The sequence below is a fragment of the Bubalus bubalis genome, chromosome X (assembly GCF_019923935.1).
Source record: "Bubalus bubalis isolate 160015118507 breed Murrah chromosome X, NDDB_SH_1, whole genome shotgun sequence".
NCBI lineage: Eukaryota > Metazoa > Chordata > Mammalia > Artiodactyla > Bovidae > Bubalus > Bubalus bubalis.
The window spans coordinates 12,763,765-12,790,945 of record NC_059181.1 but is presented as its reverse complement, the minus strand read 5'-3'; the positions used below and the strand labels follow the sequence as shown (position 1 = coordinate 12,790,945).

Here is a 27,181-nt window from a genome sequence, read left to right as displayed (position 1 = left end):
TGGAAAGTGATCAGACATAATCTAATCCTGATTTATTTTCCAAAACACAGCAGCAGCAACACAGCAGATATAGGCTGCGTTTCTGCAACACATAAATTATAGCTTGCCCGTGTCTAGGTCAGATCAATACTCTATAAAATAAAGCATTAAAATGAAAAGTAAAATGGAAATTTAAGAGCAAACAATTTTATAATTGAAATATAGGTAATGCACTATGAAGGATCTGACACAAATTAACAGCTTTGGTTTTAAGCTCAAAATAGTTATTACTATATCTATCTAGGCTTTTAAATACACAAATTGGAAAATGACTATGAGACAACATATTTATACAGTTATGCCAAAATTCAAACCAAAATGATGTCAACTACAAATTGGGGCCTGTCAAGGGCATTTGCAGTCAGCTTCTGCTGGGACTGAATCCCGTGCTGCTGCGGCTGTTGACCTTCGACACACCCTAAAGGGAGTTCAGGGTGGAGAGTGAGGCACTCTGTCCTCCAGGGAAACTAGTGGAACAGGCCTCTAGACAGTCAGCTATTTTCAGGAACTGATTTCATGATCCCAATCCTTGCATCTCTTCATATCTAAAAAAGCCCAGAAAAGCACTAAATCCCCTTATGATGACATCAGCTCATGACTAGCAGAAAACCTTTTGTAAAATAAGTGTTTGATTGCATTAAACTCCCCATTCACCAAAGTATTATATATTGACCTGCCTCTTTGGAGCAGTCTCTCAGAGCTATCTGAGGTGCTGTCTCCTGGGCTGCAGTCCTTATTTTGCCCCAAATAAAACTTAGCTCACAACCCTCATGCTGTGCATCTTTTTTAGTCAACAATGAGTTCTCTGACACTGTTTCTCAGAATCAGTTGGCATACTTGCTTTAAAAAAACAGAGGCTGAAGGCCTCCCTAGAAAAATGCCCTTTTCAAACAAGCTCTCCAGGCATTTCTGAGGCCCCTCCAAAGTCTGCCCTCACACTCACCGGGCCTTTTGATGGGTTAGCTGAGACTGCTATATTGGATCTTTCACAACCATCCCATGGGAGTTTTTAACTAAATTCCTTTCTGTAGTAACCCCACCTCATGACTTGTGGGATGTTTCCTTTATTTCATGATGCTCCAAACCAGCTAAGCTAATCTATTTGCATTTCTTGATAGTAACAAAGAGAACAACTGACTTGGGACTCTGCCAAGCCTGCCTATTTTTCCTTTAGTACTACACTAAAAGCTTCAAAATGTGAATCAATGAAAGAAAGGGGCAGAAAGAAATGAGCAAAATATTTGAATTATGGAAATATTTTTAAAACAACTATAACCTTAATAAACAGATATTCTGATCAGAGCTAGGCTTGATTCTATTATGGAATTAATTAACCCTCCTAAACTATGGGTTATGGAATTAATTAACTCTCTTAAACTTTGGGTTATTTCCAAATTCGATAGGCATTTCTTACATGTCTCTCTTATCCACATCATGAGTAAAAAATGTTAATAGGGTCAGCTTCAAGGGCAGAAAACCCTTGTGGCATTCCACTCCAGACCAATCTCCAGGGTTAGTACAGACCCATTGCAGTCACACTCTCCCAGCATATTCATTTAGTTAGGTGGCAAATTTACCCATCATAAGTATCCACTTACTTATCTATAAGATGTATTGGGAAATTTCGCTAAATATTTTAATGAAATTAAGATACATAATCTGACACCTTACATTCCAGGCTGGGTTTCCCTCATGGTTCAGACGGTAAAGAACCTATCTGCCTGCAGTGCAGGAGACCTGGCTTTGAGCCCTGGATCGGGAAGATCCTCTGGAGAAGGGAGTGGCAACCCACTCCAGTATTCTTGCCTGGGAAATCCATGGACAGAGGAGCCTGAAGGGCTACAGTCCATGGGGTCGCAAGAGTCAGACATAACTGAACAACTAATACACACACATATTCCAGGCTAGCCAGCAACAGCAGAAGATAAAGAGGAGGAGGAGAGGAAGGCAGAAGGAAGGAGGGAGGGAGGGAGGAAGAAAGAAAGGAAAACACTTTGCCATTATTTTTATTTAGTAACAGAATCATAGACATTTGAAGGTGGTGCATGTGTGCGTACTAAGTCGCTTCAGTCATGTCTGACTCTTTGCAACTCCATGGACTGAAGTCCTCCAGGCCCTTTTGTCCATGGGATTCTCCAGGCAAGAACACTGGAGTGGACAACCATGCTACCCTCCAGGGCATCTTCCCCACCCAGAGATTGAACCTGCATCTCTTATGTCTCCAGCATTGGCCGGCAAGTTCTTTACCACTAGCACCACCTGGGCAGCCACTTTAAAGGTCGCAGAGACTTTTAAAATTACCTAGAATTTACACACAGTGCAAGAAAACCAAGATACTTACCTAACGTCATATAGACAAACCAGCTGTCAAAGTCTGTTGCATATTAGCATCACCTGGGAAGCTTTTAAAACTCTCAATGCTCAGAGGCCACCTCAACAAATTAAGAGTCTCTGGGGATTTGAAGAATAGTGATGCCTGGGTCCCATCCCCAGAGATTCTGATGTCACTGGTATTGTGTGCAGTTTGGGCATCAAGAGTATTAAAAGCTCCCCAGGTAATTCTAATGTGCAGCAGAGCTTGACATTCTCTACTGGAAACAATGTTCCAGCAAACCCACAATGATGCCTAGTGATTATCATATTTTCCTCTAAATGCTTTGACTCCATCTGTTTGGAACAGAATTTTTCCAGAGGTCATGTCAGGCTTATAAGGTAGTGGCTTCTGGGATCTACTCTTTTTTTGTTTTTGAAACTGAAGCACTATTTACCCATTGCCTCTGTTCTCTCCATCCTCAGACATTTCTCAAAGGTTATCTGCAGTGCCTATGAGAGCATGTCTGCTGGATTTTTCCTCAACCTTTGAAGTAGGGCATTTGGTCCTGGAGAGTTTCTCCATGTGCCTAGATCCATGCTCTCCTACATGAGTACTGCAAAACTTACCAGGGGAGATTATTTTAAAAGGCACACTCCCAGGCTTACTGCCAATACTTGGATTCAAGCAGTCCAAGGGGGCCTAGGAATTTGCAATTAAAAATGCACCCTTCATGGAACTTTGACACAAGCACTCCCCATATCTCAGTCTGAGAAACACTGCTCTGCATATCTGCCTTGGGCTCTGCTTCCATTTTTATACTACTTTTTTCTACCCCGTTTTACGAATACACAGTTAGACACTGAGTAGGCAACACTGATGCAATGACAGGAAGTGATACACTTCAAACTCAATTTTTTCCCCAGGAAAAAAATTTCTCTCTCTAAAGGCATTTGGTTCTCAGCCACTCCTCAGTCAACTCATTACACAACAAACAAAAGTCCATATAAAAGATTCACTAAGAACTAAAAAGCATCAAACTTGAGTATATTTCTGCTAGATTGTAAGCTCCATGGATACCTTTCTTTCTAAATACTCCTTGAATCTCTGGCACCTACACAGTGCCTTTCACGTAGCAGGTGTTTGAAAAATGCCAAGTGAATGAATGAATGAATAAGGGAATAAATATTTGTAATCCAGGGCCCTTTAAAAAATGAATGCTAAAAGTAATGATTAGTCCATCATTCCATGCACAAATACATGCTATTTAATTACACAAAAGTCTTTTATTAAACCAGAAAATAGGTAGTACTTATATATTCATTTTTAAAGAAAAATTTTAAATCATGACAGAAAGAAATGAGAATTGTTTGAGAATTTTGGGTTATTTAGAAAAAATAATTTGCTATTGGAATTTTACATTATTAACTGATAATAATTTAATTTCCTCAGGTAACAGGTAAAACAAAACAAAGAAGAGTCATCCCATTTTATTTCTCACCAAAACAAGAGCTGATTATGGCCAGGTGCCACTCACTACTCCCACACACTACCCAACCTAGACTGCAATCACACATGTTTGGAAGCATTGTAAGTGCCTTTGAAGACAACCCTGGGTGGTATAAAGCTGATAAAAATGATCTTGGAATTTTCCATTATGTGGGACAATCTAAGCTCCTTCCATTCCCTGCCCTCTGTCAGCGTGAGATAAGTACTTAGTGTGCTAAAGGAGTCTGAAGAAACGATGCCCTAGGGCCTGAAAGGGGTTCTCTGGCTCAAGAGGCGGGGAGTCTCTGCAGCCTTCACCAAGACCTGAGGATACCATGGTCAGTGATAAAAACCACCAAAAAGGTGGATCTTGGCAAAAAACAGCTTGAAACTTGCTCAGTGCTGCTGCCCCTACCAATACACACCAAGGATGATTCTAAAGCATAAACATAAAATAGTGACTCATCATTGGCACTCACTCATAATCTGCCAAAGGAAAAGTCTTCTGAGGTTTCTGCTAAAAGGTTTCTGCTACTGTGGGGGACGGGGGAGGAGTAGAGGGAGCCGGGAGAACTGGAGGGCGAGACTGTTTGACATGGTTCAGTTCCTTTCATTTAATCACTATTCATTTCCCAATGCAAAAATACAAGGAAAGAACAAACGATGGCCCTTGGAGCCAATCCAACCTTGGCCTCCAAGCACCCTTCAAGTACTAGCCCAGCCTCCCTGAGTTGTTCTTACTTATTCTTGGTTTTCTTTCTAAGCATCTCTCTACTGAAGGCCCACGCCTTCCTCAGCCACCATGACCTTGATTCTGCTCCACCTCTGGCATTCTAGACGTGAACTGCATGGTTTCCCATGCAAGAAACTCAGCTTTTCCTAGAGATGCTGACTTCTGTGAGAAATCTGTACTCTAGCTCTGGCCCCAAGAACCCCAAATTCAGAACCCACAGTCATCAACTGGCAACAAACCCCAGTCCCCAGTGTGAGAGGTGAGCACATCTAACTGTTTAATTCTCCCCCCTCAGAGCATGAGACACGAGCATGGAGCACAGACACCTCTTCAGGCTCACTCTGCTGCAGCATGCTTTTTGGCATCCGCTGAAACAGAGGTTCTACAGCCTGAGGTCTGCGGACTAAACATGACGAAGGGGCATAGAGGGGGTAGGGGAGTCTCTGGCAGACTGCTCTAGAAGGGCCCCTTCCACCACCACCCTTCCAGTATATATAAGCATGTACTCCTGTCTGGGGTCTTCAATGAATAAGGGGAATTCTGTAAGACTAAGCTGATGATTATGCCTGGGTCCATGAAAGGGGAAGAAAAACGAGGAAACCATACTGACCACCAGAAGCTATCCAAGGGCGTTTGCTGTTCTCCCAGACAGGATTGTAATCAGGAGGCAGCTAGGCCAAGTGCCAGGTTTTCCAAAGAATGTTTGTGGGAGAATTCTATGTGGTTTATGATTCTCTAAATTAGACCAAAAAAAAAAAGAAAAAGCCCCACCATCAAATAAGTTCAGGAGAAGCAGTATTCAACAGGTTCCTTCACTGCAGGACTTCCCAGAACCTTCTGAATGTCAATGTGTATCTCTAACATGAATCTCTAAGAAAAAGCTAGAGTGTTCACTTTTTCCCAAACAGCCAAACAGGGGACCCTCTTGAGGTAAAGTATTTCAAGAACATCTATCATTCATAACTGCTAATGCTGGCCCAATGGAGACTGGGGTTTAGCAGTCAGACAAACCAGAGTTTAAATTCTTCTCAGCTAGTTATTAATTCCTCTGCACTTCAGTTTTCTCATAAGAAAATAGAGATAAAAACACTTACCTTACAGACTTGTACTAAAGACTAATGAGAAGACTGAGGATGGAAAAACACAACTGGAACAGAATTCTTCTTAGCTGAGGGGTTAAGAAGAGCCATGCATGAGTGGTACCTATTGCGGTCAAAGTGTTGAAACAAAACCTGTTTGCTCTTATCTCTTTCTTCAGAATGCACTGTCTGGGGACCTCCCAGAGACTAAACCCTGTGGGTGTCCACTGGTTCTGGGATAACTGTAGATTCACAAAGAAATGGACTCTTTTCCCCCAAGAGAGCTTTTTTATTATTACTGGTAAAGAAAAAACGCTTTACCAGTAACAATAACAGTTAAAATCACAACTGTTTATTAAGGGACTATTTACCCAGCACAGTGGATACTTTATATTTCTATTATTCCAGTTAATCGTCACAGCAAATTTCAAGGAGTATCATCACTCTGTATTAAAGATGAAAAAACTGAGACTGAGAAATTAAATATGAGACTCCATGGCACAGCTGATCATTGCAGGACTGAAGACCCATTCTATTTAATGCTTTTAAAAAAATGTCTATCCACCAAAAAGTTAGCTGTGCTTTGGTTTCAGGATCCAATTTGATCTACAGAAGCACGAAATCACCAAAAAGAAATCTTGAACATTGCAAGGGATTCTGCGTCCCTTTTTTACAGACAGATGGAAATCCTGTGGTCATGTGCAACAAGAGGGCAAGGGAAATTCCTGAATCTTCAGTTGTGTAGTGGGCAATGCCTATGAAGGGTCTGGAAGAGTTTCTCAAAGTATCCCTTCTCTCATTTTTTAGCTCTCACCCAAGTGACCACAGAGTCTTCCCAAGTATTGAGTTCATTTGAAATAGGCTACCCTGCTTCAGAATGCAAATTCACCTGTACATCTTTTGTAAGACAATGACAACTGATTTGCAATCACCATCTTCGAGAAAACTCATTCTGAGAAAATGCAAAGCAATAAAATAAACTTCAAGAAGTGCACATTTCCCATTCCATTGCTACACAACGTATGTTTATAATGTAGACTTCTGCTTGCCCAAAATACCTAAGAACAAACAAACATATTACCTGCCTCTTCTGCTTGGCCAATGTAGAAGTTTATCCTCACCCCAGGTGCTTCAAGAGAAACAAAATCAGGAAAAAAACTTCTCTGAGGGATGCAGAGATCTGAAAGAAAAAAGGTACAATTTCAGCTCTCTCTGGAGCATCCCCCTACATACACACACACACACTCCATACATGTCACATCTCTACAGCTCTGTGCAGGGAGAGCTCTTGATTAAATATATCAAAAAACAAGTACATACACATACACACAAAGAAATAACTCAAACAGGCTTTGCCTTTCAGCCTGGAAGACGAGCCCAGAGCCGCAGATCTGGGAGAGGCTGCGCTGGCCCGTGAGCCGCAGCTGTCTGCCCCAACCCTGCCCTGTTCCCAGCAAAGAGATAAAGGGAAGCACTCAAGTAATGGGCTCTGGTCACATGACTGCTTCCAAGGGGACCAGGCTTTGTATAGGCAAGACCGAGCCACTGTTTGCATAAATAATCTGGTCAGTACAAAATACAGAATGAATTTTGGTAAGTAAGGGCATAAAAGCATTTAGTGACTGACTTTTAAGTCAACTGAGGATAATTTTCAGGAAACATTATAGTAAGCTGGGCACAATTAAGAGAAGGAAGTGGGAACACGAAACATTTCTTCTTAGGACTTGAAGAGGTGTGGGTTTAAGGGAGTAGCCTTTGGGTGCCACACTACAAATTTACTTCTATGGCATTTTTTCCTCTGCTTGTTGGAGAACATGAAACTGACTCCTCCTAAAACCAAGTTCCTCTGTGGAGTTTATGATTAACTGCTCTACCCAAAACTTTATTCCCTTTCTTAATCTGCACCTGTTTCCCTGAAGTTGAGGAGTATCATAGAAAAGGAAGGACTGAAACTGAGCAGGACTATGCAGAACCCTCTCAGGCACAAAAGCCCCTCCATGTCCTGTTTCTTGTTTGAAGAAAAAGGTCCTGGTCTCCTAGCCTCCTTGAGTTCAAAGAGCAGATGAAAGCAGCTAATGATGTGGACAACAGAGTCACAGGACTCCTAGTTCCTCCCAAAGCGATACAGATAATCTGACGCATTATCTCAGAGTTGTTCTGCAGAACTAAGATCCCTTACCCAGTGGAGGATGGTGGCTCCATGCTGACTACAAGCATGTAGACCCCAGACTAGTTGGAATCAGAAGGTGGAGATCCCTGAAACACCCCACAGCTACCTCACTAGCAACCAGTCAAAGGAAGATCTACAAGCAGATCATGCATGCTGTGACCCTCACCCCAACACTGTCTTTAAAACCCCTGCCTGAAAGCCATCCAGGAGTTCGGGTCTTTGGAAGCATGAGCTGCCTGTTCTCCTTGCCTGGCCCTGCAACAAACCTTTATTTTGTTACAAACGCCTGCTGCCAGTGTTTGGCTTTCTGCACCCTGGCCATGTGAGCCCTTGCTCAGTAAAAAAAAAAAAAATGTTTCTGTGAGAGGGAGATTCACCTCCCATCATCAGCATAATGGAAGCGGAAAGCTGACCTGTGGTTCTGCTGAGTTTGAGAAGGAAGAGGTGGGAGACACGACTGAAAAACTGAAGTGCCAGTGTCAGTACTATATGTCACCAGCCTCAGGTCTGCTATCTTTGGAGGCAATTCAGGGGTGAGAGATCTTGTTCCTCAAGTCTCAAGTTGCCTGCTGCTGCACCAACAGCAATATTCCTCCCAAAACTCTTCCCAGCTGGTTACACACCACATGTGTTTTTGAGCTTACTGGCCTTAGGCATCCTGCTGCTGCTGCTGCTAAGTCATCCTGAGCTAGGATTTAAAGGTCTCCAGCCATAAGCATTTCATAACCCCACCCAAGCTGCTCTTTAGCCAATTCCTTTCTGCAATTGAGAGCCGCAGGAGATCCAGTAAAGTGGTTACCTAGCTTACTATTTAATCTAATGGAGTCACTTTAAAAAAATAACTGGAAAGGCAGTTCTGGGCTTCAGAACTCCTATTAGCATATTAAATATTACCAGAGGGCCTCATTATCAGGCTATTCAACCATATAGGTCTCCATGGCAGAGGCTCCAGGACTAGAAACTGGTAAGGCTGCCATAAATACTATAAACGATAATACAGTTACCCAGGCTCCCCCCAAATAATGGACAATGTCACTATACGGCTGGGTTTCCAGCCAAATGCCTATTCAAGCCATGTGATTAAATGATGCCTATGTCTAGCTACAGTTGTTCAAATGTCACCTCCTCTGTGTGAAGCCTTTCCTATATCACCAAAGTGGAGTTAGTCATTCTGTCTTCTGGCTCTCCAAGCCATGTGTGTGTCCAATTATAGAACTTCCCAAAGTGTGCTGTAATTTGTCCTTTTACATGTGAAATCCTCAAGGAAAAGGATTCATTTCATTCCTCTTGGCATCTCTGCCTCCAAATGCATAAGAGCATTTGAAGGGGAGCAGGTTTTGTCACCCAAAATATGCCATTTTGGCATAGGAATAATTTTGAGCTAAAGGCAATCAAAAATCCAGCAGATTCAGGAAAAGCTCTTTACCTCCCCCTCAACTGCCTAAATTTACATTGGAAAGGGGCCTTGTACCAGGAAGAGAACTATTACCAGAGACACCTTTTTACCTAAGAAACTTATTTGCGTAACAGGGCAACCCTTGTTTTCCAAATCTCTCCTCTGCCTTCCTTGAATGTCCTTCCTTTTCTCTGTATCCCCAGACTCCCACCCCTCTCCTTAGCTCAGGACGTTATATAAGTTCCAATTGAGTACGTGCACGTGTGCTCACTCAGTCGTGTCCGACTCTTTGTGACCCCCTGGACTGTAGCCCGCCAGGCTCCTCTGTCCATGGGATTTCCCAAGCAAGAATAGTGGAGTGGGTTGCTATTTCCTCCTCCAGGCGATCTTCCCTATCTTTTGAGTCTTCATATGTTTATAGGGTTTCTGTATATACATAAATAAATTTGTTTTTCTATTAACCTGCCTTATATAAATATAACTATTATACTAGCCAAAGAACCTAGAAGGGCAAGAGAAAATTTTTCTGCCCCTAGAGTACTCACTAAATATTTAATAATAGAAAGAAAGGAAGGAAAGAGCTTATGATTTAGGTGGTTGTTTTAATAGCCAGTCTCTGGACCATGAATTGAACTGGCTGTGAACTTTACATGATTTGTCTAAAATTTAGAGTTTGTTTACAATGAAGACCTTTACCATATTTTTCCACTGTATGAAGAACACTGAAATGTTACTTTGAGCACCACAAAGACTCCTGTAGCCAGCCTCAAATTGTTAAATGAACCAGCACTGACATATGGGAACAAATCACAATGATAACATTTATTGATAACTTACCACGTTCTAGGCATTTGTTGATTTTAAAGGTGTTAATCTTATTTAATCTACACACTATCCTATGAAGTATATACTATTATTATTCCTACTTATGCATTAGAAACTGGAGCCTAAAGTCCAACAGCAAATGAGTGGCAGAGCAGGGATTTCAACTTGGGCACTTTGACTCTAGAACTTCTACTTATAATCATTATGTGGCAGGAGGTAGATGGGCCCCCCCTCCAGGGTAAAATGATTTGAGATTCATTCCCTGTGGACTAAAACTCCAAGATAAGAACAGCAAGACAATTAAGGGAGAAGGCTGGGCCCTGCCCAGACCACATATTTCTCATTCTCAAAGTGAGGAGACCTCCCCAACCACACATGTGCAGAAAGGCTTCTGGGAAGTCAAAGGGGGAGTGATGCCGAGGAATGCTCTACCCAGACGCCTTTTCAGTAGAATCCATCTTGGCTAAAAGATGCCTGCACACACATGGGAGGATCCTGAGATTTACCAAATATGGACTGTGAACCAAGCAAATCGAAATGACTAGCCAAAGGAAATCTGGAAGAAATGTCCCATAAAAATAATTCAAACTGTCACAAGGGTGCGACTCAGTAACTCTGAGTCCACTTGTGTATCTATCCACACATACTGTACTCTTTTTCCTGTTAAATACTTTACTTGTTTCACTACTTTCTTTGTAGGAATTCATTTCTGCAAAGCTGAAGGGCCAGGCCCTTGTCACTGACCACTGGTCTAGTGGCTAGGATTTGGTGCTCTCAGCACCGCTACCTGGCCTCAATCTCTGGCTGGGAACCCAAGCCCCACTCCAAGTCACTGCAGGCCAAGGCCATCTGAGATCAATTACACTATACTGCTTCAGTCAGCACCTGTGTGTTTTCAAAATGAAGCTGCCAGCCTCTTCGGATGCTCTCCTCCTTTCCTCCAGCTAGGCAGGGATGTATTCCCCCAGCCTGAAAAAAAGAAAATACAATGGGCAAAATAACGTTAACTCACCCAATAACAGATTTATACCCCCAACAGGCAAGGTGGGTCAATTTATCTCTCAATGGGCACAGTGTCATATGAAACAGCCAATGGAAAGGTGAGAGATCAGTTTCCTCCTTGGAAAAGGCCATAGAAATATCAAATCATTCTGAACTAAGATGCACTGTGCTTTTCTATGCAATTCAACACATTTTTATTGCTCTCCCTCTATTTGGCAGGCACTGTGTTGAAAGGACAAGGACATAAATGGTAAACAAAATGGATATGATTAGGTGAGGCAAACACACAGGTAAATAAGAAATCAAAATAAAATTACAAATAAAAGTACCTCTGGTATTGGAATATAAGCACCAGGAACCTAAAACACTGCCAGGCACATAACAGATATTTATTACATGAATAAATGAAAGCAATACAATATGACAAAATCTCTAATAGGACAGGCAGGGGGCACAGAGAAAGAGCCCTACCCCTGAGAGGAGGGTGAAGCAAGGCTTTCTAGAAGAAGTGATACCCTAAGACCAGAGGATTACATAGCCAGAAGTTAGGAGTTAACCAGAAGAAGAGAGTGAAGGAGAAAAAAAGGCCTCCTGTAGATATGTACCTAACAAGGATGTGCAACGGCAGCAGTGAAACAAAAATCAGAATGAACTGAGTTCCTAATTATAATGCTGCAATTAGACTTATAAGCAGATAAGAGAAAACTGTCCATCTGCTATGACTGAAAAATGGTGGCTGCACAACCTCTACAGCCTGGACTCACTGACTCTTTCTTGGCTGTCTTGGTGGTCTCTCTTTCTCACTTCCCCACTCCCCTATTGAGTTTCCCTTCACCTTTCAAATAAACTTGGTCTCAAATGTTTGTCTTGGGGTCAGCTTCTGAGCGAACCCAAATCAGGACACTCGGTTAGTCTATGGCAGTAGCAAGCTATAGCAAGGCACAGAGGAACAGAGAAGGCTGGTTTTCTCACAAGGGAGAAATTGGGCATTGCAGGTAAACCTCTACTATTTCACAAGCTTCCTGGAGCTGGCCACAGTTCCAACTTCTATATAGGAAAAGTCATCTAATGAGCAGCTCCTATTATTGGTCACGACACAGCCAAGGAAAACATGCTAGAATCCAGGCAAAGCAACTGGACTTGGGAACAGACTGAGAAGAAACGGTGTGTGCAGATGGGCTTGGTGCTGAGTGAGTAGTACTTAAACTAAAGTGTCTGCCTGCTCATGGTGCCTGATACCTTAACACCTGATAGCACCAAAGTGGGGAGCTCAGATTGGGCTGGCCTCCCAGCTCTGGCGACTCTCAGCTAGCCCTCTAGTGCTGGGGCTGTTCCCAACTAAGGCTCAGCAGCTCACGCAAAAGCCAATGCTCAAGAGATGAGTGGTGGTTGGAAGAAAAAGGCTGTTTTATTCAGGAGGCCAACAACCTGGGGAGAAGGTGGACTAGTGTCCAAAAACCAACTCTGAAGACTCTGCTCAACCATGAAAGTGTTTAAAGGGAGAATCATTTGGGGAAGGGGTCAGAGTCTCCCTTATCTTCCACAATGTTCAGACTTTCTTCTGAATGGCTGGTGGCGAGGTAACAGGGTGGTGGTCCAGGATGCTTGTGCATGGCCTGAAGCTGCCATCCTCTGCCCGGGTGGGGCCTTAGCTCCTGCAGAAGAGCTCAGAGACACCATTCTGTGCGCCCCTGAGGAGGAGCCAGGACCCTGCACTGCTGTTTCTGGACCGCTCCTCCCTAGTTTCTGCATTTCCTCACTTGATTAGCAACTGTTCAAAGCTCGCCTTTGGGACTCAGGGAAGAGCAAGGGGGCTGAATGAAGCCTGTTTCCTACAAACAAGAAACAGGGGACACAGAAAGGATTTGCACCCCAGACAGCCCCACAGGATCCTGCTCCATTTCAGGGCCAGTGATAAGCAATCACATCCAATCCCAGCTTCCTGGCACCCCTTGTTGTTGTTTAGTCAGTCGTGTCGGACTCTTTGCAACTCCATGGACTGTAGCCCATCAGGCTCCTCTGTCCATGGGATTTCCTAGCACCTAATAGTCTCCAAACTGAGGTACCTGCCCCACAGCAAAAACCAGAAGATCTGTTGGACAATAGAAAGCAAAGTAACAGAACTCATATTTTCTAATTCTTTTTGAATTTTCTATTTTCATAATATACATTTTTGGTAATATACACAAAATATGAGTTCAATAGTATTAGCTGTATATAAATAAATATAATTATCAAGACATCCATTCTCAGAAAGCTTTCACTGAGAGAAGTTCATGATCAAAAACATTTGAAGAACCTTGATTTAAAGAGCCTGCTTTTTTTGAAGAGAGGAAAGGAATACTAAGTAGTTTTACATTTTAATAAAGAGAAAGGATCAAGCCTATTTCCAGGGATGATTTCTGGGTATTGAAAAACCACATTAAGTAGGAGAAAAGAGAGGCCAGATTTGGCAAGTCATTAGAAAGTTATTAAAATAAATCAAAGATGGGTTATAAGTCACTATCAGGTGAAAGAAATTCATAAAGGCCAGTGTTGGCCACATCTGTCTATTGGGGTCACCTGGTCAGCAGCCACAATGACAGGCTGAAAGAGCTGTCATGTGCTGAAGTTTATAAATTCATCACTGAAAAGGCTCCATCTTGAGTACAAAAGTTGAGCTTTCCATGGTTGTCACTTAATAAATAGCATATTAGTAGATATTAGAATTTAACCACTGGTAATCTAACCCTGAGCCACTAGGATGAGATGGCTGGATGGCATCACCAATGCAATGGACGTGAACTTGGGCAAACTTCGGGAGATGGTGAGGGACAGGGAGGCCTGGCGTGCTGCAGTCCACAGGGTTGCAGAGAGTCAGACATGACTGGGTGACTGAAAAACAACAGTCGAACCTTAGCTTTGTCCAAGATGGCTTGACTCAAAAAACAAAACTCCTTAAATTAACCTTGAATGTTCATAAATCAAATGAAAGAGTAAGACAGAGTAAGGACACTCTACCCTGTCTCTCCCATAGAATAAAGCTATAAAACCTGGACAGAATCCGTGGACCAGCTGTTTGAAGACTGTGGTAAATTTCAAGATGGCCCCCAATGATCCCTGCCTCCTGGTGTTCATGCTTTTGTGTAATCTCCTCCCTTTCAGTGTAAGGCTTGACCTAGTGACTGACTTCTAGTCAGCAGAATATGGCAAATGTGTTGGGCTGTTACTTCTGTGACTAAGTTATGAAAGATTGTGACTTTGTGTCCTATAAGCAGACTCTCTCTATTGCCTTCGCAACTCATGTGTTTTTGATGAAATAATCTGTCGTGCTGGAGAGGCCCCCATGGCACAGGACTGAGGGAAGTCATGGGCTAAAAGCCAGCATGGAACTGAAGCCCTCAGTCAAACAGACCTCAAGAAACTGAAATCTTGCCAACAACCATGTGAGCTTGGAAGCAGATCCTCCCCCAGTGAAGCCTTAAGATGACTGCAGCTCACCTGACACCTTGACTGCAGCAGCTTGTGAGAGACCCTGAAACAGAGGGCCCATGTAAACTGCACCTGGATTCATGACCCAAAAAAGCTGTGAGATCATAAATGTGCATTTTAAGCCTCTAGATTTTGTTATTACAGCAATAAATAAGTACCACAAAGAGTTTGGAAAGTAAACAGCAGAAGGCATACTGAGAAGATAAGAGTTTGAAGTACTACCACACTGGTGGTGAGTTAACCATTTTTTTCCCTCCAATTTCCACAGCCTGGATTCAAGGAAGCTTAAATTCATATCAAAAGTACAGTGAGCTAACACTGAACACCTATTAGATTTTTTTAAAACTCTAATAATACCCAGCACTGGCTAGGATATGGAGCAACTAGAACTCTTATACTTTGCTGGTGGGAATACAAAATAGTGCAGCCACTCTGCAAAATAGTTCGACAGTCTCTCATACAGTTGAATATGTACTTGCCATATGACATAGTAACCCTACCCCCTGGATATTTACTCTAAAGGAATGAAAGTTTATATTCATATAGAAACCTGTACTCAAGTTCATATGGTCAAATACTTAAAACAGCCCGAATGTCCTTCAGTGGGTAAATGGATATACAAACTGCAGGACAGCCATATAATGGAATATTACTTACCAATAAAAAGGAACAAACTACTGATAAAGACAGCCTGGATGAATCTCAAAGGCATTATGCTGAAAAAAGTCAGGCTTAAAACGTTGAGTACACTTACATGACATTCTCAAAAAGACAAAACTGTAGTAATGGAGAGCTGATTAACAGCTGCCAAGGTTTATGGGGTGAGGGAGAATGTGACTACAAAGGAAGAGCAAGGAGTTTTGGAGGTGATGTTCTGTATCCTGATTATGGTGTGACACTAACCTACCCAAGTGTTAAAAGTCACAGAACTGTACAAGTCAGTTTTACTGTACACTAATTTAAAAATAAATTTTTAAAAAACTTCAGAGCTGCCCTTGGTGCCTTAGTGCCTTTGGGTCTGCAGACATTAAAGTCCACGTGGGCTGACTGTGACTGCCAAGGGTCTTCCTAAAGCAATGCCAGAAGCAGTGCCTGCCACTGTAAACTATGAGCACCAAGGAATACACTTGTCCTTCCATTGGACTTCACTTTTAGCTATCCATGGGCAAAACTCAAAATCAGAGACCCCAGTGAGAAAAATGCAACCCATCCATCCTTTACCTAACAGATACTTACTGAGCAAGTTCCAGCTATGAGGGGCAGATATAAAAAATGAATACATTCTGATTCATTTCCCTACCAGATTCATAGTGTAACGAGGGACATGGGCCATCCACAGATAATTTTAAGACAGAAGGTGTAGGTGTGAGGCAGGAAACAGACATGCCCCAGGCTGAACAGTTTCTCTGCAATGGACAGAAACTGCATAAAAGTGGAATGATGGAGGAGGTTGGGCCCTACCCAGATAAAAGACCACATATTCCTACTTCTCAAAGTCAAGGAGACCTCCCTGACTACACATGCGCAGAAAGGCTCCTTGGAGGTGGAAAAGGGAGGGGACATCACCTCACAGTAAGTGATGTCAACTTCCCATAAGCCTCTTCACCAGAGTTCACCTTGGCAAAGAGATGAGCATGCACACATGAGAGGATTCTGAGATATGCCAAATACGGACTCAGAACCAGACAAATCAAAATGACTGGTCAAAGGAAACCTGGAGGGAATGCCCCACAAAAGTGATTCAAGGGGCTTCCCTGGTGGTCCAGTGGTTAAGAAATCCGCCTTGCAATGCACCAGTTCAATCCCTGGTCTGGGAAGATCCCACATGTTTCGGGGCAGCTGAGCCCATGCACCACAACTACTAAGCCTGCATGCCTAGAGGCCGTGCTCTGCAACAAGAGAAGCCACCACAATGAGAAGCCTGTGCACTAGAACTACACAGTAGCCACCACTTGCCGCAACTGGACAAACCCTGTGAGCAGCAACAAAGACCGAGCGCAGCCAAAAGTAAAATAAATAAATAATTTTTTTCTGAGTGATTCAAACCACCAGGAGGGCACAACTCTCTCTGAGTCTGCCCATGTGTCTATCCACATGTACCGTACCCGTTTCCTCCTAATAAACACTTGACTTGTTTCACTACTTTCCATTTTCGTGTGAATTCTGCAGAGCCGAAGAGCCAGGGCCTTGTCACTGACCACTGGTCTAGTGGCTGGGATTCGGCGCCTTCACCATCTATAACTGGCCTCAGTCTCTGGCCAGGAACCAAAATCCTGCTTCAAGCCACTACAAGCTGAGGCCACCCAAGATCAGGTACAAAGATATGCCATGTACTACCAGAGCCCAGAAGGATACGAGCCCTGCCAGGACAAGTCAGGAGACATTTCCTAGAGCATACAAGGTAGAAAACGGCATTCCAGGGAAATTGGGAGCACACTACATTTGAGTTATATTTCCTGAGACTGGGGTGGGTAGAATGTATAACAGCAGAAGATGGGGATGTGAACCTGAGGAGGTAGACTGGTGCCAACTGTGACTGTTCTCATAAATCACAGCAAAGAATTCATACTTTTATCTGTCAGTCAGAGACTGCAATTTCAAATGCTGACATGGGCTGGAATACATAACAGAAATGAATAAAGCAGCCTGGGTGGAGATGATGGGACATTGTAGAGAGTGTCTATCTAAATGAGGCAGCAGTTGTCCAAAAATCCCAACCCAACATTACCCACTGTAATTTTTCAAAAGAAGCTGAACATGCTTTTATGTAAAATCTCTGTATTTTTAAATGCCAGTATGAGTATACCTCTACAAACTTAAGATGCCATTGATTACAAGGTATATCATTATTTTATGTACCAATAAGAAACAAAAAAGCAACTCATCAAACTGTGACACACCATTGATTTTAAGGCACATCCCAATTTCAATGGTGCTAAAATGTGAAAAAATGTGTCTCTCAGAATCAATGAAATGCAGCAGTAATTCTCACTTTCTCAGAACACTGTACAGACTCCAGTGTGAGGCTGCCAGATTGCAAACTCTGATTAAGTGAAGAGGAGCCTGAGAGTAATCTCATTAGATTCACACTTTAGGAAGATGACTCTGTGGGTCACATGGCAATGACCTGGTGAATGCCAGCCAGAGGAAGACCAATGAGGAAGTGCCTGCAATGATCCAAGAGATCAATGATAAGGGCTGAATTAAAGCGGTAGCAGTGCAAATGGAGAGGAGAGGCCAAATGTGAAAGCCTTTTAGGAAATAAACCCACTGATCCCAGACTGGGTATAGGGAGCAAGGGGGATAGAGGCATTGATAAGGATTCCAAAGTTTCTAGTCTGGAATACTAGATGGATCCATCACATCTTCAACAATGCTCACTGGGTATCTACCAGGTGCTGGGCACTGCACTGCGCCCTGGGGGTACAACGGTGGACAAAACACACATGGTCCCTGCCCTCTGGTCATTTACAGTCTAGTGAGTGACACCCTAACAAGTTAAAATGTCCCATAGGCAGCAGAGGCTCTTTTTAAAGCCCAGAAAATAAATCAGGTCTGCAGATTCTGATCAAAGAGGTTATCAGGTTATTGATAACAGCTAAAGTGATCAGAGGGAGCACTTGTAAAGTTAGAGGCAACAGGGGCAAAATCAGATGCCTAGGAACAGAGACATTTAAAGGGAATGAGGAGGAGGGATAAAAAAAGGAGACTAAAAACAGAACAATCTGGAAAGGAAAAGGCTCAGGAGAGAGGGATATCTGTAAACCAAGGGAGATACGTATTATCATGGAATCTAATATACCTTTATCTATAATTAATGCACAGAAGTAAATAACCTTGGCAAAATGTACAATTCAGATTTTCAGAATTATGGGTGTTTGGCGTTTTACATGAATTCCAAATAGCCTTATCAGAACTGCTTCTTATTTAGAGAGTTGTGGATATTTTTAAATATCGCCACAATCTGTTCTTTCAGCTTGTTATTGTGTCTCTGTTGACATCTAGCATGAGTCAATGGCAGAGCAATGGTAATTCCTTACTTTTTTTTTTCCTTCAGCAGGAGCTATAATCCATCATTCCAAGACAAAAGTGAAACAAAGAATATACATTTATACTATCCCCTCTCATGTCAAAGCACGGGGAATTGGGCAAAACTGATCTAGGCCAGATAGCGGAGTCCCCTTACAAGATCATCACAAGGGTCATGTCCCAGAGCCCTGCACTAGGCTGTGATGTGGTAAGATACTCTGGTCCTCTGGACTTGTTCAGAAAGGCCCTTTATTTTCTGAGAGAGGAAGTCAGGCCCAGAGAGGTTAAGTAGCCTCCCAACATCATCGTCTTATGACTTGGTGGCCAGTACTCATCCCATTACATCAGTGATCCAACTCTACCCTAATAAAGACAGCTTCAATACTACATACACTAAAGTATGACAAACTCAATACATAAAACATTAACTCTACTAGATCTGGCCAAACAACAGGAAGAACATATGGTTCCATGTCTACCCAGATTTCATTCAATTTATCTGCTCCTTTAAGAGTTCTTATCCTTCCCTCTAAGTTTTACCAGTTCCACACAGGTTGAAGGAAAGTAAAACTCCTAGATTTTCACGTTGTTGGTTGCTGAATCTTTTAGCCTGACCTGCAGACTCAGGACACAATCCATCATCACGCTTACAGATCTTACTTGAAGAGGAGCCCTCAGCCTCATCTGGAATTTTCCAGATGGAGATTCTAGAATGACTCTTTAATAGGTTGCCTTGGCAACTCCATAATGATGAATGCAGGTATGACTGTACCTGCCAATGGAATGTGAACAACACAACCTGGATGAGAGAACCACTTCCTGCTTACTGAGAAGGTAGCTTCCACGTTCTCCAAGCTTACTTTTCGCCAACCATTACCTCCCTGTCAACCATGTTTGTTTTCATGAACATAGAGAACAAAGAACAGTTGGTTTCTTGGAGGAATGTTGAAACTATTAGCTAAAGCAAGGCCTAGGAAGTACCCATGGCTTTCTGTACAAAACATTTGTTAGTATTGCCTCAGATGACTACAAGTTTATGGTGAAGACTTTGGAAAGGTTTTTAGAGAATTTTGTTTAAGAATACTTACTCTTGTCTTGGTTTTATTCATATATTCATCCAACAAATATTTGTTGAGCCCCTACTGTATGCCAGGCACTATTCTAGACCCTGGAGTATATAAGTGGACTCTATGATTTAGGGACTTTCAAAGGAAAAACTAGGGTTTAATAAGTCTTTAGTTTACTAAAGCTGAAGTTAGTATTTTCACTAATATCCCCAAAAGGGCAAAAGTTATTCATTTACATAAAACTCTCTAAAATAGTGCTTCTCAAACTTTGATGTGCTTATAGACAACCTGGGGACCCTGTTAAAACACAGATGCCTGGGCCCAGCCCCTAGAAGTTCTGATTCAGTAGGTCTGGAGTTGGCTCATGAGTCTGGAGTGCTAATGAATTCCCAAGGGATGGTGAAGCATACTTTGAGAGGCACTACTCTGTAACACTGTATTTTTTTTTAATCTCTATTTCTTTTTCAACCCACTCTTCCACAGCTTTTAAAGTCAAATATATTCTACAATGCTTTTGTGATTTTCACGGTCAACTCAGTATCAGCAGAACATGAGAATGTTGTGATGTAAAAATGAAACAATGCCATAAAGATTTCAAATATTTGGAAAGAATGAAAGAAATAACAATTATAAGCAAATTGATGTATCAGTAATGTACTAAAACCTCACTAATTTGCCCTAGTGAGGTGGACTGTTATTCTTATTTCATAAGTCTGATTTACAAAACAGTTTTAAGGATATGTATTCAAATTAACCTGATGTAACTAAGAACAGGAAAATTCTACATGTTTAATGACTCTCTTACTTTAACAGGGAGATAAGAGCTATTTGTAATGAACATACATTTCAAATGAAGCTCTAGATTTTATATTACATGAGATACAAATAACCTCCCCACTTAGGCCTCTGTTTCTCGCCACTAAACTGGTATGTCTGCCTCATATGCCATGCTCCTGCTGATGTAGTTATGTGAAACGGATACTAGGTAAATGACCTGGTGGTAGATTCAAGATTTGTCTACACTGTTTTTCCTAAGAAGGCTATAAAGTTAATATAGGGTCTGGAGAAAGTACTGTCATTTTTAAAAATTAAAAAAGTGTCTGTGCATGGAAGAACAGGAGGATTAGGAAAGGGGACCAGGAGTAAATTCTCACAATTTTAAGGGAATATCAGCTCGTCACTTAATAATACAAGCCGGGTACCTTAGGAAATGTTTATTACTTCTCCGAGTGCCTTCTCATTTTAAAAATGGGGATAATATTTAAATGGAAAAATCTAAGTGGAAAATCCTTCATAAACTATACAGTGCTAAACAGATATTAGCTACCATTTCTAGGCGAGGCCTACATTTCCTGAGTGGATACACATCCTGGAGGAGAAATGTGGCCTGGTCTGTGGTTCAGGATGTGCTTAGGAGCATCAGAGACTTCAGTTTCACAGTCAGATTGCTTGGGGTCATTTTCTACAGCCACCACTTAACAGTTGTGTCTGAGCTTGGGAAAATTACACAACCTCTGTGTCTGCTTCTTATAAACTGAGATAGTAATAGCACTGCTCACACTGAGTTGATATAAGGAATACATGGGTTCATACACATTGTGGCAGCCACGGATAGTTGCCTAGCCAGTATCTATTCTCCTTTTCTTCCATACCAATAAAGCCCTAATTTTGCTTTTGATGGCAATGGGCCCAGCCACCAAAACTTCATTTTCTAGGATCCCCAGTGGTTAGGGGCTCTGTTCTGGCCAATGAGATATAAGGAGAAATCTAGTGGCTGAGGCTCCCAGAAAAGCCATTTTTCTGATTAAAAAAAAAAAAGAGATAAGACTTAGCTGTCAGGAGCCCTTTGCTTTTATCCTTCCCCAACTGTGTCTGGAACCATGACATAATGCCTAGAGGAAAAGCAGCCCTTTTGAGTGCATTAGGACAAGAGGCTAATGCTGAGAATGATAATGCAGAAAGACTGAAGGAGAGCCTGGGACACAAATTATGTGAAGTGGCTTCTTTCCTGACTTAATGTCACCTGAGGTAAAAGCCAATCCCTCTGCATTAAGTCCCTGTTATTTCACTTACCTCATCACATGCAGCCAAACACATTCTCTAAACAATACACTTGTAAAGCAGTTTTGAGTAGTGCCTGGCTTATAGTTAATATTCAATAAATAATTTTATTTGCCCATCATTCTGTTGCCTAACCAGGTGGCTGACAAATATTGCCCCTTGATCCCTTACAATAGTACCCTAGTTTTCCTTTCTGAGCTCAACTCTGTCCCTATACTAAGCCCTGTGGTTTGCATGGGATTGACACCACCCTCCACTCTACACCACCCTCCACTCTAAGTGTGAGATTGAACTGGCTTAATTCAATCAGCATGAGCCCTCTTGCCAAGCAACAATGACTGCCCAGGGCTAGGCACACAACACAGGCCTAGGCAGCTCAGACATCCTCTTCTCCCAGCAAAAGGGAGGGTTCAGGTGGGCACGTAACTAAAGACAGGCAATACGAGTAATCTCCAGGCTCCTATTTAATCTACTTAATCAAATCTACAGTCAAGCACAATAAAAATTCATATCCAACTCACCTTTTCCAAAGAAAAGAACAGCAATAAAATGTGCAATTTTCAATTGTGTGAATTCATTCAAATTTCTCTTCGAAAAGAGAAAAAAAAAAATTAACAGCCAGTTGAAACTGTTTTGTTTTTGTTTTTTGTAAACACGTCCAGGAGAACGCCTTTAAGAATAGATGTGCATCTGGGTTTTAGAATGAACGCTGGACCCAGAGGCAAACACTGGAAACCTATGACTAATATTGAAATAATATTCACAGACAGTTGTCATGGCAGCCTGCTCATTCTGCACAAAATAGAACCCACTGCATTTTAACAAGATTTAGCAAAGGAAAGCTGCTAGCCTGCAGACAGCCTCTAACTGCATTAAACAACCTACTAATTGGTTTTGGTTTTATCATTATATATAGCCTTCAGACTATACCCTAATTGTATCCCAAAAAGTCACAAACACTTAAAATCACTAACAAAAACACTAAGATGATCTTAATTTAACACCTCCACCACTCTTGAAATCTTCCCATCAAACTATGAAGAAAGCTTATAGGCAAGTCCCATTGTGTGCACAGTTGAATCCACTTAGAAATCTAAAGACAATAAGTTTGGGAGAATCAGAGGGAAATGTCATTTCTGTCACCAATTAGCATTGGCTGGATGCCACTATCAGTCACTTCCTTTTAAGCAGGGTTCCGTAGGAGTAGCCAATTTGGGGATTAGCCAAACTGCTCTGCGCTCAGTTACACAGTCCCAGGGGAGTGACTTTAGAAACTGGAGGCATCTTGAATCGTTGAAATAAGGGAGGGGGAGACAAAGTATTTTCAGTTGATCTGTTTCTCTCTTGAGTGGCTATCTATCAAGTCTAAGCTCACTGAATGTGACTGCAGGTGATTTTGCAGATGACATATAGCTGTTGTCGAGAGGAATACCCCACAAAGCCATCTTTCCTAATAGATAGGCTTTGCATATCACCCTGCCCCCCCCTCCTGCCTTCTCTTTAAGAGAGAAGAGACAGAGTCTAATTAAAAGTCAATAATAAAAAAATTCAGTAACATCCAAAGTTAGGAAAAACATATCAAGCCATTATCATCCATTAACATCTTGAAACAAATAAGTCCTTTGGGTTAATTAATGTTCTCTAAACTCCTTGAGATGGGGCCATGTCGTACACTTTAAAAAAAAACAAACTCCATACTATTCAACACTGAACTCGTAGACATACTGCAGGTATGCGACAATAAACAAAGGAACTGAGACACTGAGGAGCAGTCCCTCAGTAACTGGTGAGCAGATTAAACACACTGTCAAAATGGTATAGGAGAGAAATGTGGAAATACTGCATCAGTGGGGATTGTATTTTCCTTCATATAACTGAAACTCTCACTAAATAGCAGCATTAAAAATTAGTAATTTTATTTTTTAAGTGTAATCGAGAGTCTGGAAGTAGTAAATTTGGGGCTGGGACCCAGGTATCTTCCTTCTTTCTGCTGAGCAATGTAGCTTTCTTCTTCACAATTGTCAGCTCATGATCACAAAATGGCTGCTCTCCCTCCAGCATTTTATGTGCATTCTGAGGAGGAAGTGAAGCTAAGGGCAAAATGGGGCATACCAACTGAGTTGACCCCCTTTTAAAGAAATGGTTTTGGAAGCCCACCTACTTCTATACAAGTCATTGGCCAGAATTATGTCACACAGGCTCTTCTAACTGTAAGGGAGCCCAGGAAATCAATCCTAGTTGGACACATTCCTGAGTCAAACAAAATCAGGAAGTGTGGTGTAGAGGTTAAATACAGATAATGGAGTCAGATGGCCTGGGTGTAAAACCCTACTCCTTTATTTACTTAGCTTTGTGACTTAGTTACGTAATTATTCTGTGACTCAGTTTTCTCATCTGTAAACTAACCATAGTAACAGTGCCTTTCTCACAGGTTTCTTGGGAGGATTAAATGAGTTAATATGAGTAAAGAGTCTGAACAGTCTCTAATACACAGCAAGCATTCTAAAAATGATTATTTTTATTACTGACAAAAAGAAGAATGAATATTGAATAAGCAACTAGCAGTATCTGCTGTAGATGTGTTGGCCACTCTGTAGCCTCACCCATTCTGGTTACTGTAATCAGTGGGGACAAGTGGCCTGCTGCATCTGAGAACTGACGGCTCTCCAGGCCGGAAAACCAAAATCCCGAGCTGTCAGAGCAGCCATTCCCATGACCATCAGCCTCTGTCCTCATTTCCTCAGAACCAAGGGCAACAAAACTTCCAAGTGAGCCAAGAAGGCACTGCCAGCCCACTGTGGTGATGCCCATCCATTCTAGACATGAGTCATCAGGACTCCTGTCGCAAGAGTCAGTAAGGCCAACTCCTGCTGGTCTCAGCAAAACTGGAAATGCACCCTTCTGACAGCTGACGAGTCAACGAGGAGACCTAAGGCCTGACTTGGTCAAGGCCTTAAATGACAGTACCAGGTCACTCTGTTTCTCACCTCCAATTCCTCACTGTTGGCTCTATTCATTCTCAGGCTTCAAACTGGTGTCTCTCAGACCTTGCGATCACCCACATTAACTTCTCAACATCCTCCCTATGTTTCAGTAATTCTCCACATTTGAATCCTTGAGAAAAAACAAGAAATTTGCTCTCCCAGCCTCTTTCATAGCAGGAGAACAGGTGTGTAACCTAGGCTCTGCCAGAGACCTCAATTTAGAAGTGAGCAACAGAAGGAGTCAAGGGATTATGAAAGCCATCATCTGCCAAAGTTAGTTTGCAGAGACAGCAGTACCAGAAACTCTGGGCCCCATCACTGGCTTGAGTTTCTAAGTCTGTATTCAAAAGGGGCAGCCGTGGGCAGGTATCTCTGCTGGTACAGCCCTGCAATGATATTCAGACATTATTCCTGGCTTTAGAGTCTCCAAAGGCAGCCTTCTCGGAGAGCCTCTGGGCCACCAAATATCCTTTAATAAATATTTTGTTCTTAAACTAGGAGAAGTGTTGAATCAGCTTAGATGATGTTATACCCTAAATCTCAGTAGTTTACACTTCTCAAGGTTTATTTTTCACTCCTGTTTTGTGCAGGCTGGCTGCAGTTCAGTAACATGTGATCTTTCCTCTAAGACTTGGGCCAACCTCTCTCTGGGGCATTGCTATACTCATGCTACTGCTGCTAAGTCACTTCAGTCGTGCCCGATTCTGTGCGACCCCATAGACGGCAGCCCACCAGGCTCCCCCGTCCCTGGGATTCTCCAGGCAAGAACACTGGAGTGGGTTGCCATTTCCTTCTCCAATGCATGAAAGTGAAAAGTGAAAGTAAAGTCGCTCAGTCGTGTCCGACTCTTAGAGACCCCATGGACTGCAGCCCACCAGGCTCCTCCGTCCATGGGATTTTCCAGACAAGAGTACTGGAGTGGGTTGTCATTGCTATACTCAAAACAAAGGGGAAATATCAAAGCAGCACCCCACAAGCTGGCCCTTCACACCTCTGCTGGGAAGTGAGGCACATCACTTGTGCCCAAATCCAACTGCTGAAAATAAGTCACTCAGTCAAACCTATCCGTAGGGCAATGGTGTAAAAATCCCACCTAGGAAGAGCAGTAAATATCTGGGGCAAAAAGCTTGTACTGTGGGCCACTCAGAGCCCGTGTGATACCATGCAATAGTCAGATGGCAAGAGAATCCCCAGCCTCTGGATTATCTGACACTGAGTCCAGGGTGAACAAGGAAATGTCTCCTCTTAGGAATGCACACCAAAGGCCCAGAATAAGCTCTGACGGGGACTGACTGACCTAGCATGAGTCATCTCCAATCTTGAATAGCTCCATTCAAGATATTTTTATGGAATGGTTACTATGTAACAGGTCCTACTTAGGTTCCACAGAATGTAACAGTGAACAAAACCAAATCCATGCCTCACAGAACTTTCTGGTTGAGAATAAGGGGCAGAAAATATTTAGAAATAAATAAATATCTAGAAAATTACATAGTGGTACAGTGTAGAGAAAAATAAAGCAGGAAAGGGGGATATTGAGTGTCCAGGGTAAAGGGGAAAGGAAAATAGCAATTTTAAACAGGGCAGTCAGGGGAGGATTGCTAAGAAGATATTTGGGCAAATACCTGAGCAAGGTGAGAGAGCAATGCGGTGACACAGAGAAACAGCAGTAAAGGCTGCGAGAACAGCATGTGCAAAGGCCCTGAGGCAGAAAAGGCCTACTGTGTTTGAGGGACAGTAAGCAGGCAAGACCCCTTCATGGATCACAGCCTTGTCACGGTGAAGGGGCTTGTGTAACTCGGTGAAGCTATGAACTATGCCATGGAGGGCCACCCAAGAAGGAAGGGTCATAGTGAAGAGTTCTGGAAAAATGTGGTCCAGAGGAGGAGGAAATGGCAAACCACTCCAGTATTCTTGCCTGGAGAAGCCCATGGACAGTATGAAAAAGCAGAACAATATGACACCATAAGATGCATGCCCCTCCGGTTGTAAAGTGTCCAATATACTACTGGGGAAGACCAGCAAGCAACTACTAATAGATTCAGCAAGAATGAAATTGGTAGGCAAAAGCAGAAATGATGTTCAGTTGTGGCTGTGTCTGGTGGTGAAAGTAAAGTTCAATGCTGTAAAGAACAATACTGCATTGGAACCTGGAAGGTTAGGTTCATGAATCAAGGTACATAGGACGTGGTCAAGCAGGAGATGGCAAGAATTAATATCAATATCTTAGGAATCAGTGAACTCAGATGGACAGAAATGAGAGAATGTAATTCAGATGACCATTATATCTACTGCTGGGCTAGAATCCCTTAGAAGAAATGGAGTAGCCCTCATAGTCAACAAGAGAGTCCGAAATGCAGTACTTGGGTGCAATCTCAAAAACGACAGAATGATCTCAGTTTGTTTCCAAGGCAAACCATTCAATACCACAGTAATCCAAGTCTATGACCCAACCACTGATGCCAGAGAAGCTGAAGTTGACCAATTCTATGAAAACCTACAACACCTTCTAGAACTAACACCCCA

At 42.4% G+C, this 27,181-nt stretch overlaps 1 protein-coding gene and 1 long non-coding RNA gene across 8 annotated transcripts in view; both read right to left on the bottom strand.

Annotated features, from left to right (window-relative positions):
- Positions 1-5,742, bottom strand: part of PPEF1 (protein phosphatase with EF-hand domain 1) — a 114,351-nt gene extending 108,609 nt beyond the window's left edge. For 5 of the 6 annotated variants that reach the window (XM_044936616.1, XM_044936618.1, XM_044936620.1 and 2 more), the window contains exon 1: positions 5,666-5,742. The gene's annotated coding sequence lies outside the window, so the exon portion shown is untranslated. Of the gene's footprint in view, positions 1-5,181; positions 5,303-5,665 lie in introns of those variants that run through there. The other variant, XM_044936617.1, reaches the window with a different exon arrangement.
- A 5,219-nt stretch (positions 5,743-10,961) lies between these two features.
- LOC123331727 overlaps positions 10,962-27,181 on the bottom strand; it is a 29,594-nt gene continuing 13,374 nt past the window's right edge. For both annotated transcript variants that reach the window (XR_006548468.1, XR_006548469.1), the window contains exon 4: positions 10,962-11,010. This is a non-coding gene — a long non-coding RNA (uncharacterized LOC123331727). The remainder of the gene's footprint in view (positions 11,011-27,181) is intronic.